The following is a 12917-nucleotide window of genomic DNA, read 5'->3' on the forward strand; positions in this document are numbered from 1 at the left end:
ATCTTGGCTCACTGACGTCAATCGGATCAAACGATACACACCCTTTTTGGCCTGGATTGATCTGTATGTGTGTGTGTTGGGGGAATGGCAACTATGAATGTATTGTTCTATCTTTCAGCAGAGAGTTAGGCGAGAGGAGCTTTTGATTCCCTCCAAGTATATGAATCTGTGGATACCTTTGTAAGTGGTGGGGTCATTATGAACGCATGGATAGTCTGATTCCCTGTGTTGGCCAATTCAGTCGGCTGGGTAACCTGAGGAGAAGGTGGGCCCCTCTCAGATCTTTTCTAGAGGCTTTCACAGTAGGCATTAGTTATTCATTTGGCACCATCAATATAAATATATGTGTTTAGAGACTAAGCAAAATATAATTCCTGTGCAGAGGAGTCCAAATTTAGACAACAGAAGCGGAGTACAGAGGGAAAAAGAGAGTAGAGACGGAGGAGAATAAGGGAGCAGTGAAGGTAAGAAAAGGGAGTAAAGGGAGGAATTGAAAAGGAAAGGGAGGAATTGAAAAGGAAAGGATAACAAGGGCTTTTAGTGAGCAAATGCTTCATACATTCTCTCACTAACATGCTAAATGAGAGAATATTATTATCTCAGAAAGGAACACGATTCCTGGTTCTTCACTGGGGGCGAGGAGAGAGCACTGTAAATAGTTATTGATTTAAGATACTAATTCCTACTTTATCACAAAATTCCAGGTGGCTATACATAGCCCCTCCCCATACCCGTTAACCTGAAGTTGCCTACAGAAGGGGGGAAATGGTCATTGCACCCAGCTCTCCCATTGTGTCCTTCTAAGGGGCAGCTGTTGGTGGCCCCTTCCACTATTAGGGGTAATGGTGAGTTGCCCTGAAATGCAACATGTTATCCCCACCCCCTCACTTTGTAGTTATGGAGCAGCCATTTGCTTATGATGGATTGTGGCTGACTCAAGATATTTTGCTGCCAGGGGCAGAATAGAAAATGGCACCCTTCTCCTCAAGTCAAGCACTATGGTACACAAGGCTGACCAAGTAACGTTGGCACCCGAGGCAGAAAATCCTACAAGTGACTCTCACTCTTATTGGGAAAATAACCAACAATTTGTTGCTGTTCTATGACACCCAAAGTCAGCTACAATTTTTTTCCTGATGAATTTTTGCATCTTGACTAACAGACAAATATTTTTACAAGCGATTTCCCTCCAATATTACGCATTTTGTAGGTTATTTTCACTAGTGCCTTCATTTGTTTAGACCCACTTCGCCAGTGTGTGAATTTTTGTAAACATTTGTTAGAGAACTGCATCGTAAAATTCAGATGAGTGCAAATTTCGGAGCTCCTATGTTTTGGTTTTGCAAATAGAAAGTGTCAATTTGATAGATTCAGCTTTAAATGTGAACTGAATTGAGTTTCTCCTGCATCCATATATGCTATATCAACCTTTTAACTGGAGACACCAAGAACTGAAGGGGAGAACCTTCTCCATGAAAAAGCATGAACTTGTCACTGAGCTGTGGCTTTTCCTTTTGGAGAGTGGGACGAATAGCTGGAATAGCTAGCCAGGTATTTAGAAAGATACAATTCAACAGATGTTGTCTTTAAAAAAAACCCCAACAACAATGCCATGAGAAATATGCAAGGACTATAGAGTTATTTTTTTAAAAGAGAAATCAGCGTATTTTAATAGTTGTACATGCAACTGAAAATGCTTTCTTCTCTGTTCAAAATGCTTCTAAAGCCCGCTAACTCATCTTTTTCACTCTCCCCTCCACTTTCCTTTCCCAGCAGATTCGAAATGATAAAGGAAATACTTCTAAAACATCTGGTATTCATTCCCAAAATACAGTGTCGCTGTATTTTGTTTGCGTCGAATGCCTTGCTTTTAATTTTATCCCACCTCCTCCTCTCCAAAATGAATGCATCAGTAAATATGCAGAGACCGATTCTCTCCCCCCCCAACCCCTGTTTTCCAATATATTTCATTTTTTAAAATATATATATATATATACACAAAAAACCCACCCTCCATTTGTGTTCAACAAGAGAGCCTCTTTCTCCAAGATTAACATTTCTTATGATTGTTCCTGACAGAGGATTTACTTTCAGAGGCCCTGCGAAGGATAACCAAAAAAGGGCATGGAGCAAGACAGTTTTGGCAGCTTGTGCGAATTTTCGGAGGTTTTTAGGTCTTGGTTTCTTATGAGTGGCTTCCTGAGCGTGCCTAGGGAATGACAGGCATCCCTTCAGGCTGGCTGACCCCACCTTTGGCTGAAGCCTAGCCATTGGCTGCTTATTAGAATAAATTGAGGACAATGCATACCACTGGCTGCCAATTTTAAACATAAGGGATATGTATTCACTTAGCACTCACTTTAGGGAGGGGCCAAGGAGAGAGTTTAGTTCCATGGACTAGGGCTTGCGGGGCTTAGACTGCCTGGGTGCTTCTTATGCTCTGCTGCCGCCGCTGGGGAACAGCCAGAGCCTCACTGCCTAGACCGGTCTGAGAACAGTTTCTGCTGCTGAGGTAAGGGCTCAATGAACGATAAATAAATCCAGAGGACTTTTTTCTTTTGCACTTGCACTGTGGATAATTTGCAGGAGCATTCCCATTAAAACAAACGCAAAGCAAGCGTTAGAGGTATTGCAAAGACCACCTCACAGCTTTGCAATGATGCTCAGCGTTGAATTAATGGAGGAGGGATGCCAGAGTCTGATGTTTCCCAGAGATACTTTTTTTTATTGTATATGTGTAAGTACGATGGGTATGTTTGCACAGAACGAAGACTCCGTGCAGCAGGATTTCTTACCTGTCTGTCATTGGGAGACGGATAACAACTGCCCTCTTAGATGGGGTGTTTTATCTCCCGTTGTAACAGGGCTGCTAATCTCCTTTTTAAAGCGTGGGGTTTTTGTTTCAAAACTTGAGGAAGAAAAGTTGCACAACTGGAAACTAGCCTCTCTGCTCCCCAGCCTGCCCCGCCTTTTTAAGAGTCCAAAACCTGGGCTCTGAAAAGCTTAGCAGCAGAGAGAGAACGCAACTAGCACAGACCTGGCAAAGCTCTGGTTAATGTTATGGATTTGATATGTTGCTGAAACAGATGTCTCGCTCCGACTGTCTTTTATAAAAGAGGAGCTTTGTTGAAAGTAGTCTCCATCCGTTTTTAGTTTTTAGCCTTCCACATGTAATGTTGCCTATTGCCAGGATGTTTCTTATGAGGGAGCCTTTCCGGTTAACAGAAGAAATGTTCATGGATGGAACTGGCTGATAATAAAGTGAGTGTGGGTGGGTGAGCCAGACTGTCGCTCTGCAAAGACTGGAAGCAGACGTTTAAAGCACTCCTGACATGCTCTGATGACTTTGTGAGTAGAAGGCGATGATATTCTGGAAAGCACAGAATTTCTCTTAATGCTAGTAATAATGGGAGCAAAGGGGTGGAAATGTCTAAAGGAGACAATATCCTTCACCCAGAACCAAAGATAATACATGGGCATCTAGTGTTTGTTTGCTTTTGTTGAACAAAACGGCTTTCTTTTCTTTCTTTTTGGTAGCCCAGGCTTCCTTTTCTTGGTATGTGGCTGTGCCTATATTTTGTTTTAGTTCATTGTGGATCTTTTTTGCCCTGGAAAAGGGGCTATGTAGGCGAAAGCTCTCTTAAAAACATCAAGGACAAGCTACCAGGAACCTCCGCTGAGCAAACACCTTTAAATTAATTTGAGATGCAGGAGAGGTGTGCTCTCCCAGGATGTGCTTTTTTCATAAGACCATTGCGCACATTTGCATCTTTTCGGTAGACACCTAAAAATGTAATGTGTGAATCAGACATGTGTTGGGCAGTCTTTGTATCACTTGGATACACTTGTCACAAAGGCAGCTCCCGGACCAGGGGAGACCCAGTCACTAACCTGGGTTTACTGCCCCATTATGCATGGAAAGGCCCTTAGGTCCACTTCACATGTTACTGTTTAGATATAACTTACAAATGTAATGTGGGAATGCATCAGGCACTTGAATCAGACAGTTACACTTGGGAGGGACTTGCAGTTGGCTGGCGGTAAGCCTGGGTTTCCCCCTGAACAATGTGTGAAATTGCCCAAGAAACAATGAATGAGATCTAAACCATCAACACAACGAAATATGCAATAGATAACACAAACATCAGAATCATGTCTGTTTCATAAGGACTGCCACAGCATGCAGTTCATTAAGCAATGCTGCTTTTAAATTCCAATTCCTTTTAGCAGTGCTTACAACTTATAAGGGAGTAGAGTGCCTTGTAAGTGTTGCCTCTATGGTCCAATGTTGCCTTCAACCTACCAATCAGTCTCTTGGTCCAACTAGGCATGATGTATGAGCTCTGGGTGTGGAAATTCCAACCGCATTTCCTTAAGTTGTGATGTGACTCCTGATAGTGGATCAGGGCTGCCGCACCAAGGCAGTGGACTTTTTAGCTCTTTGCCCTCCAGGTGATTTCCAAATCAACCCCGCCCCCCCAAGCTCCTATTAATCATGAAGGGGAAAACTTATTTCCTTCTGCATGAGCATCTGGACAAGGAATGGGGCAACTGAGAAGTGGTCCAGTCCAGTCTTTCACTCTTGGCTTCTGGCAGAAAGATGGACTGGACCACTTTAACTCCCAGTCATTGTCTGTATGCAGCTTAATCTTCCACACAGAGAGATGTGTACAGGCCAGGTGCATATGCAGATGCAACAGGGGCACTTTGGATGCTGAAGCAGCATAATTTAATAGCCTTACTTCAGCTGATTTTGCAGTGGATCTGATTTGCAAGTGAGTGAATGAGGATGGTTGCAGAAAGGGATTGACAAGGTGCTGAATTTGCAAACGGGTCATTGGCAACAAGTGTGCTTCCCCCCCCCACTTTCCCCAGAAATTGGATATTTGGATCATAGGATTCAACTCATAGGGGCAGAGGAGTCTTTGGCTCCCCAATAACATTTTTGAGGAAGCTGCACCGCCCCCAAAGTTGATGGGCATTGCCATTCAAATGGTGTGTCTACACTGCATCATGTGAATGACTGGGCAGGGCTTACCTGCTCCCACCAATATTTTATGCAAGTGGGCACTCCTGATCTGGATGAAATACGATGACAATTGCATGCATGTGGAGAACTCTTTTTATGATTCACATCCAGCTGGAAGCACCTTTGTTAATAAAACAATAAAGGCTTTGTTCTGTAATAATTAAGGGCCAAAGCAGCTCTGGAATCAGGAACATTTCTCTCTCCAGTTTGGATCAGGGACATAGTGATGGTGGGGGAAGGGTTAAGCATGATCTCACTTGCAGTCATTTTTCACATTTAACCCTTCCACAACCTCTTTGCAGGTATGTCCCCCTACCAGCGTGGCAAATAGCAAATTGGGAGGGGTGTATGTGCCAGCACTGCAACACTGTTGGCTCAGTGTATGGTTGCCCCATATGGTTACCTTTAAGAACTTCAGGTTGGAACATTTGGGCAGTGAAGTGACCTCAGGTTCTGGACTGGCTCCACCCACCCAAGCTGGCGAGGAAGGACTATAAAAAACTTCCTGTTTGGTCTGAAGCCTTGCCTGAGCGACAATGCCTTCCTAATTCTGGCATGTTTCTGCACAGCTCTTGGTGAGAACCCTTTGTCCCTTGATGAGGGCTTATCTCCTGTTCCCCTCTGAATTGCTGCCTGCAGCTCAGCAATTTTAACTGGGGGGTGAAATTATGGTATATTGGCACATGGAGAGTTAACTCTTCCACATCCTGCACTGTAATCCCAGTCCGAATCACACTTGTTATTAAGTTTAAATAAATAAATAAATGTGAAGATCCTGAGTGTGGGTCCTCTGCATCGTACCAAGACGCCCCTTCAATATCGAGCCGTGTGCCCCCTCCTGTTATTTCTGTTTCAAAGCCTTTGGGAGGAAGATGAGGGAAGGGGTCACAAGGCTGTCGCTATAGCACTGGAAGTTAGAATGGTGCATATTCCGGTTTCTCTTCAGATTGTATGCCTTTGGTCAGAATGTGTTGTTCATATTAACTTTGGTTTGCAAAAAGTCCTGAGTATTTGCAGACGTTAACATATTTTCAATTATTTTCCTGTGATGTGGGTACTAACGTATCGATGACGAAAGTGGACCCTGCGGGTTGTTAGGAGAGGTGTGTTTTGGTTTGTGTATTGGGTCGGCATCCCTCTTAATGGACAGTCCAGCAGGTTCTTCTCAGAAATATCTCGCCAAACATCTTTGTCACCTGGTTTGGAATATGAATTTCTCCAGCTCATAATGCTTGGATGTATTTCAAATCGAGCACAGCTTCAATTAGAAGTTATTATCTGGCTCAGAATGTGATAGAAGATTGTTCACATGCACGATCCGCGACCCCATCAAAAACACTGCCTGTTTTTTGTCTGAATCGTAGCTCTGCAAAAGGCCTCCAGAAGCTGTTTTTAGGCTCCAAGAAACTGCAGCTCTTCAGCAATTAGCAACAGGCGTGGCTTGGGAAAGAACCCAAGTCTCCAGAGCTAGAAAAAGAAAGCTCATAAATAACTGTTTTGAGTCAAGCTGAGTGGAGTTCACCTCTGACCAGTTCTTCATTTTCTGGTTGGGTGCCACAGAAATTGCAGCTTAGCTCAGACCTTCTCCGTATCTATAAGGAACTGCATTGGTGTTCCCTCCCTCATTGTTGCTGTTGTTGAATCGTTTAGTCGTGTCCGACTTTTCGTGACCCCATGGACCAGAGCACGCCAGGCACTCCTGTCTTCCACTGCCTCCCGCAAACTCATGCTAGTAGCTTCAAGAACACTGTCCAACCATCTCGTCCTCTGTCATCCCCTTCTCCTTGTGCCCTCCATGTTTCCCAACATCAGGGTCTTTTCCAGGGAGTCTTCTCTTCTCATGAGGAGGCCAAAGTATTGGAGCCTCAGCTTCACAATCTGTCCTTCCAATGAGCACTCAGGTCTGATTTCCTTCAGAATGGAGAGGTTTGATCTTCTTGCAGTCTATGGGACTCTCAAGAGTTTCCTCTAGCATCATAATTCAAAAGCATCAATTCTTCGGCGATCAGCCTTCTCGATGGTCCAGCTCTCTGTTCCATACGTCACTACTGGCCCTCCCTCATTACTGTGCACCATTTGCATAGATCTGAAGGCCTATAAAGGGCATCCTATATTGTACTTCTAGAGCTTTATTGTGCAGAAATTCCATATGGTGGGGTACTGTACACAGTTGGGGTTCCTTATCACATGGAGTATCTGTGCACGCATAGCTCTGCTAACACACAGAGGTGCTCCTTTTTTATGTCTATGGGTCTACATGTGAAGGTCATGGGCAGAGCCAGTGGTGTGGTCCCACTCTTCTTTCTCACCCCCCTCCTCTGCATTCCTTCTACCCAATGAGAATATTTGAACAGGGCTTTTCCTATCATTAAAATAATGAAAGCTGTGATTTTCAAGGTGCTGAATGCGGTGTTCTGTACAAGCTCCAGCCCTTCTGTGGAACACACACAGTGCTTTTGAAATCTATTGGTTTCAATGGGGTTTTTTGTTTTTGTTTTAGCAAACTGGACTTCCTCAGGAGTTTACATTTATGGAGTTCTTTCCTTCCAAGTAATATGAATGTGGAGGCGGAAAGTTTATCTTGGGACAATTGAGGGATTTAGTCCTTGCGAATTCCTATATGAAATGGCCTTATCAGGATCTCTTGGACTAATGTGCAGCTTGGGACTTAGGCATCCAACAGATTTTCCACATCTCCAAATTCTGCAGTTCCTGGATGTTCATCTGTCAAAATACTCACTGAAATATGTATTTTGGAAGGAGTTTTGTTTTTGCATTAAAAATAAAAATAAAAAATCAGATGAATGTGGAAAGAGAGTGGAATGAAATTATGGGTGAAAACCTGAGAAATGTATAATGACCAGAAGTTGGCAGATTCAACCATCCCTAACCTGGAGGAAGGATGTGAAATTGGCAGCATGGCCCGAGTAGCAAAGGTAGCCTGCGTTTTTGTGACAGTCTCTGTTCTCAGCGACTTTGTGAATGACAAGCAGCCTGCACAACTGGCAAGGCCGAAGGGAGCATCCTTGTGACTGCTCTCACCAGGGTTTCCAAGCAGAGGAGAGCCTAAGGCACAGATGGGAAACCTGTGTTCGTTCTGCCTAGACACTGAGGTCCAGCGCCGAGGGCCTTCTGCCGGTTCCCTCGCTGCGAGAAGCCAAGTTACAGGGAACCAGGCAGAGGGCCTTCTTGGTAGTGGCACCCGCCCTGTGGAACGCCCTCCCACCAGATGTCAAAGAGAAAAATAACTACCAAACTTTTATAAGACATCTGAAGGCAGCCCTGTTTAGGGAAGCTTTTAATATTTAATAGGTTATTGTATTTTAATATTCTGATGGAAACCGCCCAGAGTGGCTGGAGAAACCCAGCCAGATGGGTGGGGTATAAATAAATAATTAATAATAATAATAATAATTTTCCACTTCAAGAGTCACATTCCCTTCTGGGTAACCTTCCAGGGGCCACATGCCACTGGTGGACAGGGCCAGGAAGTAAATAACACACCCCCCTCTATCCAGGAAAGCAAAGAGGCATCACCAGAGTTCATGGACAGGCTACATCCTTCTGTAGCCTTCAACCTAATATCATGGAGAGGGAGAATGGGGTGGAAGAAGTGGCAAAAAGATGGGGGAAGAAGGGAGAAGATGGAGAAAAGAGGCAAAACAACAACAACAAAACCCTGCAAAAGGAGTGCCCTCTCCACTTCTGACTCTATTCCTGCCCACTGCTGGCCTTGCTTTCAATATCAGCCCCAACAGAACAAGGCCACATATGCACATGCAAAACTTTGGCATCAACCTTAACTTGGGAAGGCTGATTATTCTTTGGGAATGAAATTTGATGGGCTATTTTTTAAGATGAACCTATTGATGAGACTAGAATTTGTGATCTGAGCAACTGGAACCAGGACAGGCAGTGGTGGGAAAGTACCCTACTTGGAAAAGCTTTGGCTCTGTGGAAACTTCCACTACATATTTCAATGCTCTGCTCATACCGATAATAAATAAGGGTCCTCTGAGAGACGCTGCGCAGGGTGTAAAAACAAGACAATAAGCAACCCGCCCGCTTGCACATTCATTGGTTGGATGTCCTTAAATAGGAAAAAAGGGGGAATAATGGAAATTGGCTCATAGAACTGTGTAGAACACCATGTCTAGTCATAAATACTTTTTAGCTTGGAACTACCCAGAGGTTGTGGGATACTTCAATATGTATGCATGCCCCCCTCACCCCCGCCACACACACAGATTGACAAGTTACAACGAAACCCAAAACAATGCTGGGAATATTGCCCTTAAGAATCTGGTAACTCAGACTTGTCAGGAACTTTATATTGTAGTTTTAAAGAACACAAAGGACAGAAACAACAGATTTACGAGGCAAACTTTCTTCGCACCAGCTAATCCGTGGGGAGATATGATCAGCATTGCCATAAAACACGTTTGTAAATAAGCAATTCCGCAGGCCTGGGATTTTGGAGGGGGCTTTTGAAACGTGCCCTCTCTCCTTTTTAAGAACACAATTACTGGGTCATATGCATGACCCATCTCATCCACTAGTTTATTTCCAAGCGTGGCTGTTGGTGGATTTGACAGGGAAAGTGTTCAAGAACATGGAGCAGGGAGTTAAGCCAAATGTTCAGGGGTGTTTTGAGGACAGACTTGATGGGAGAGAAACGGAATCACATGCCTGTTCTGAAAGGAGAGGGAATAAAGAATAATAAGCAGGGTGCTTGTGGAAGTATATTGGAGGAGCACAGGTCACAGGAAGGCTATAATGAGAAATAAGGTGGTGAGGGGAGATTGTAGGACAAGTACATTGAGGGGTTTAAGGGACAAAAGCTTGAACTGGATGCAAATGGGGTTTGAGGAAGGGGTTCCTATGGTTTGATCAACCATCGATATGCGTGCCTTTTATTTTTTTAAAAGGTGAACAGATAGTATATGTTGAAAATACTCACATTACTCAGGGTTTTTTTTGTTTGATTGCAAAATTGCTTGGAAAATGCTTAACCATTATTATTATTATTATTATTATTATTATTATTATTATTATAGCTCAGTGACCCCAGTGATCTTGAGCCTCTCTTGGTTTTTGAGCAGTACACCTGTTCTGGAAGTGGGATTTTATTTTTTTATTTTTAGTATTTTATTTTCAATTTTTCTAATAACAATTTTCTTACACATAGATATCCAATCCAAATTTGCATTGATTGACTCCCCCCTGCCCCGGTTTCCAATTTTTCATTTTTCATTTTTCATTGCATCTAATTATTTTCCCCAATTAATTTCCAATTATTTTTCACATCATAATCCGGCCTTCAGCTCATAAATGCTGCAGCAATCCTGCTAATGTTTCCACGTTCTTGCAGTGTTCTTTAAAATAATCCACAAAGTTTTTCCAATCTTGATTAAATGAAATGGAGTTGAGATTTTAAATCTGAACCATCTTCCAGTTCCACATAAGCAGCTCCTAAGCATGAGATCCTAGCCCTCAACCACGAATAATCTGTACTGGCAATGATCCAGTGAAGCTGGAGACACTTCCATACTCTGTTGTAGCCTTCCTCAACCTGTGTGCTGGCTGATGCTGATGGAAGTTGCCATCTGGAGAGGGCACCAGGCTAAGGAAGCTTGCTCTCTTGCTTGAAATATTCTTCTGAGGCAACAGTTGGCATCGCTCACTTTTCCAGCTTGAAAATAATCACAATAACCTTTCCGTTCAGCTTGCTCACGTTGACAGCTGCCTCCCGAAGCTTCGGTTATCAAAGTGGCTTCAAACCTTTCCGGCGTTCAAGTGCCTCAGAGCTCCTGCCTGGCTCGCTGTCTCCTTTGCTCCTGAGTGGCCCTGGGGGAGACAAGGAGGTGTCCGGTTTCCTATGAAGGAACCAGGAAAATCCCACAGCGGGGTGTGGCGATCACACAGGGTCCCCAGACATTTCACCGTCTGTTGATCCCTGTGCCACCACTTTATTTCTTGCTGCCACCACCCAGGCCCTACCTGGTACAATATTGAGTCCAGTCAGGGTTAAATTGGAACATAAACTTCTGTTTATTTATTGCAGTTTAACAAGCGTGTGGTTTCATAAACTGTATTGGTCCATTACAATAATGGGGTGCCTATCCAGATCTATAACTTCCGCTACCTGCTCTCACTCACTAAACCACCTCTCAAATGTCTTCCTAGTTCCTAAATGTTCATGACTCAGCTTATTTCGCTAGACTAACTCAGCCTACCCACAGACTCTATTCCAATTCACTCCCACTCCAGCCAACGACCCAACTCCCAATGAACTGTCCCTTTGCCCCTCCCAGAGCTGGTTTTATAGTCCCTCTGACTCCACCCCTGGGTTCTGATTGGGTAACCTGTTTAACTATTTCACCTCCAGCACTCTCATATGTTAACGTCACATGGGGATGCCTGGATCTATACAGTTTTTCGGGGTTGCTGGTGGCGCAGAGGTTTCTGGGTGGTGGTGGTGTAGATAGCTAGCTAGAAAGGGGCAAGATTTTAGATACGGGCGAATGGAACAATTTTTTAATTAAAATAAAATCAAGACTCCTTGTGCTCTGCTCCCCCTTTCTTCCCACCCAGGGCAGCCCAGCTCTCTGGCTGCACCTCAGAGCTGGCATGACACACCAGGCAGGGCCTCAACAGGGGCAGCTTCTCCTCTTTGCCCGCTCTTCAGTAACCACTATCAGCTGCCCAAGGGAGGAAACAACAGAGGGGCCACAGGATGCTCCCCTATATCTTCCACTGCTGCTCAGGACAACCATGGCTCAACCCAAGCTCGGTGGCGGCGGCACTGGTGGGGAAAACAGGGACATTCCAGGATCAAATCAGAAGCCAGGATGGTGTTTTGTAATTCTGGGTCTGTCCCTGGAAAATAGGGACACTTGGAGGGTGTGGGGTAGTCTGCCTCTGAAAACCAGATACTGGGAACAACAAACAGCTTAGGGAATCTACGAAATGCTGAATTAACAATACCCTTTAGATTTCATGGGACCCGTAGGTATATTTAGAGCCAAGGTCCTAATGCCCAAAGATGGCCCCGTTTTTACAATTTTTTTAGGAGACTTCTGTTTAATTTCCTTGGCAGTTACCACGTTGACCACAGAAAGGCACAAGTATTCGGCAAACAGATTCTTCAATCAGTAAGTAACTTGTGGTTAGGATTTAAGAGCTTTTCGGTCCCGTTTGCAAACACCTGAGCCCATCATTAACAGGTCAAGGATAACTGGAGCTTTGGAGCACTTTTTATGTACCTAGGAAGGCTCAGTGTAAATACAGCAATTCATAAGAGGCAGGCCTGCGAAAGGCATGAGCCATCGGACTGAATAAAGCCTGTCAATCATGTCTCGCGGGCTGCAAGGTCCCCTAGATTGTGGAATTTGAGGAGGACTGCGAAAAGAGAAATCTTAGAGACTTCCTCTTGGGCTGCTTAGGGGCTGGTTTTGGTGGTTTTGGCTCAGTGGCTCATAAGTTGTGGAGGCCTGTGACAGGGAGAGAGAAACAGAGAGACAGAGGACGGAAATTAAGACTGGGCGAAAATGTCTGCCTTTCCAATTTCCCCACTACTGTATAATTTCAGGGAGGAGTGGGTGGGTGGGTGGAAAGGTGACAAAGCTGGCAGAAAATTTACCACGGACTCAGCTACATTAGTAGAAAACAACAACAGCGATTTCAATGTGCTATAAACATGCAACACCAGATGGCGCTGGAGAGCAGGAAATTTTAAAACGCAATTTTCCATAGGGATTTTTTTCTTGTGTTAAAATGATCTAATTTCTGACTTATTTATAGTGTTCCTCTCTGCCCCCCGAGTTTAGATCCAACCCATCAGTGGTGACAGTCTTCCCAGAAGTCATGGCAATTGCAAGCTGCCATC

At 44.2% G+C, this 12917-nt stretch overlaps 1 protein-coding gene across 2 annotated transcripts in view; it reads left to right on the top strand.

Moving 5' to 3' along the window:
• The first annotated feature begins 2348 nt into the window (after nucleotides 1-2348).
• Nucleotides 2349-12917, top strand: part of CALD1 (caldesmon 1) — a 182673-nt gene continuing 172104 nt past the window's right edge. For both annotated transcript variants that reach the window (XM_053407364.1, XM_053407365.1), the window contains exon 1: nucleotides 2349-2512. The gene's annotated coding sequence lies outside the window, so the exon portion shown is untranslated. The remainder of the gene's footprint in view (nucleotides 2513-12917) is intronic.

Source organism: Podarcis raffonei, chromosome 10, assembly GCF_027172205.1.
Source record: "Podarcis raffonei isolate rPodRaf1 chromosome 10, rPodRaf1.pri, whole genome shotgun sequence".
NCBI lineage: Eukaryota > Metazoa > Chordata > Lepidosauria > Squamata > Lacertidae > Podarcis > Podarcis raffonei.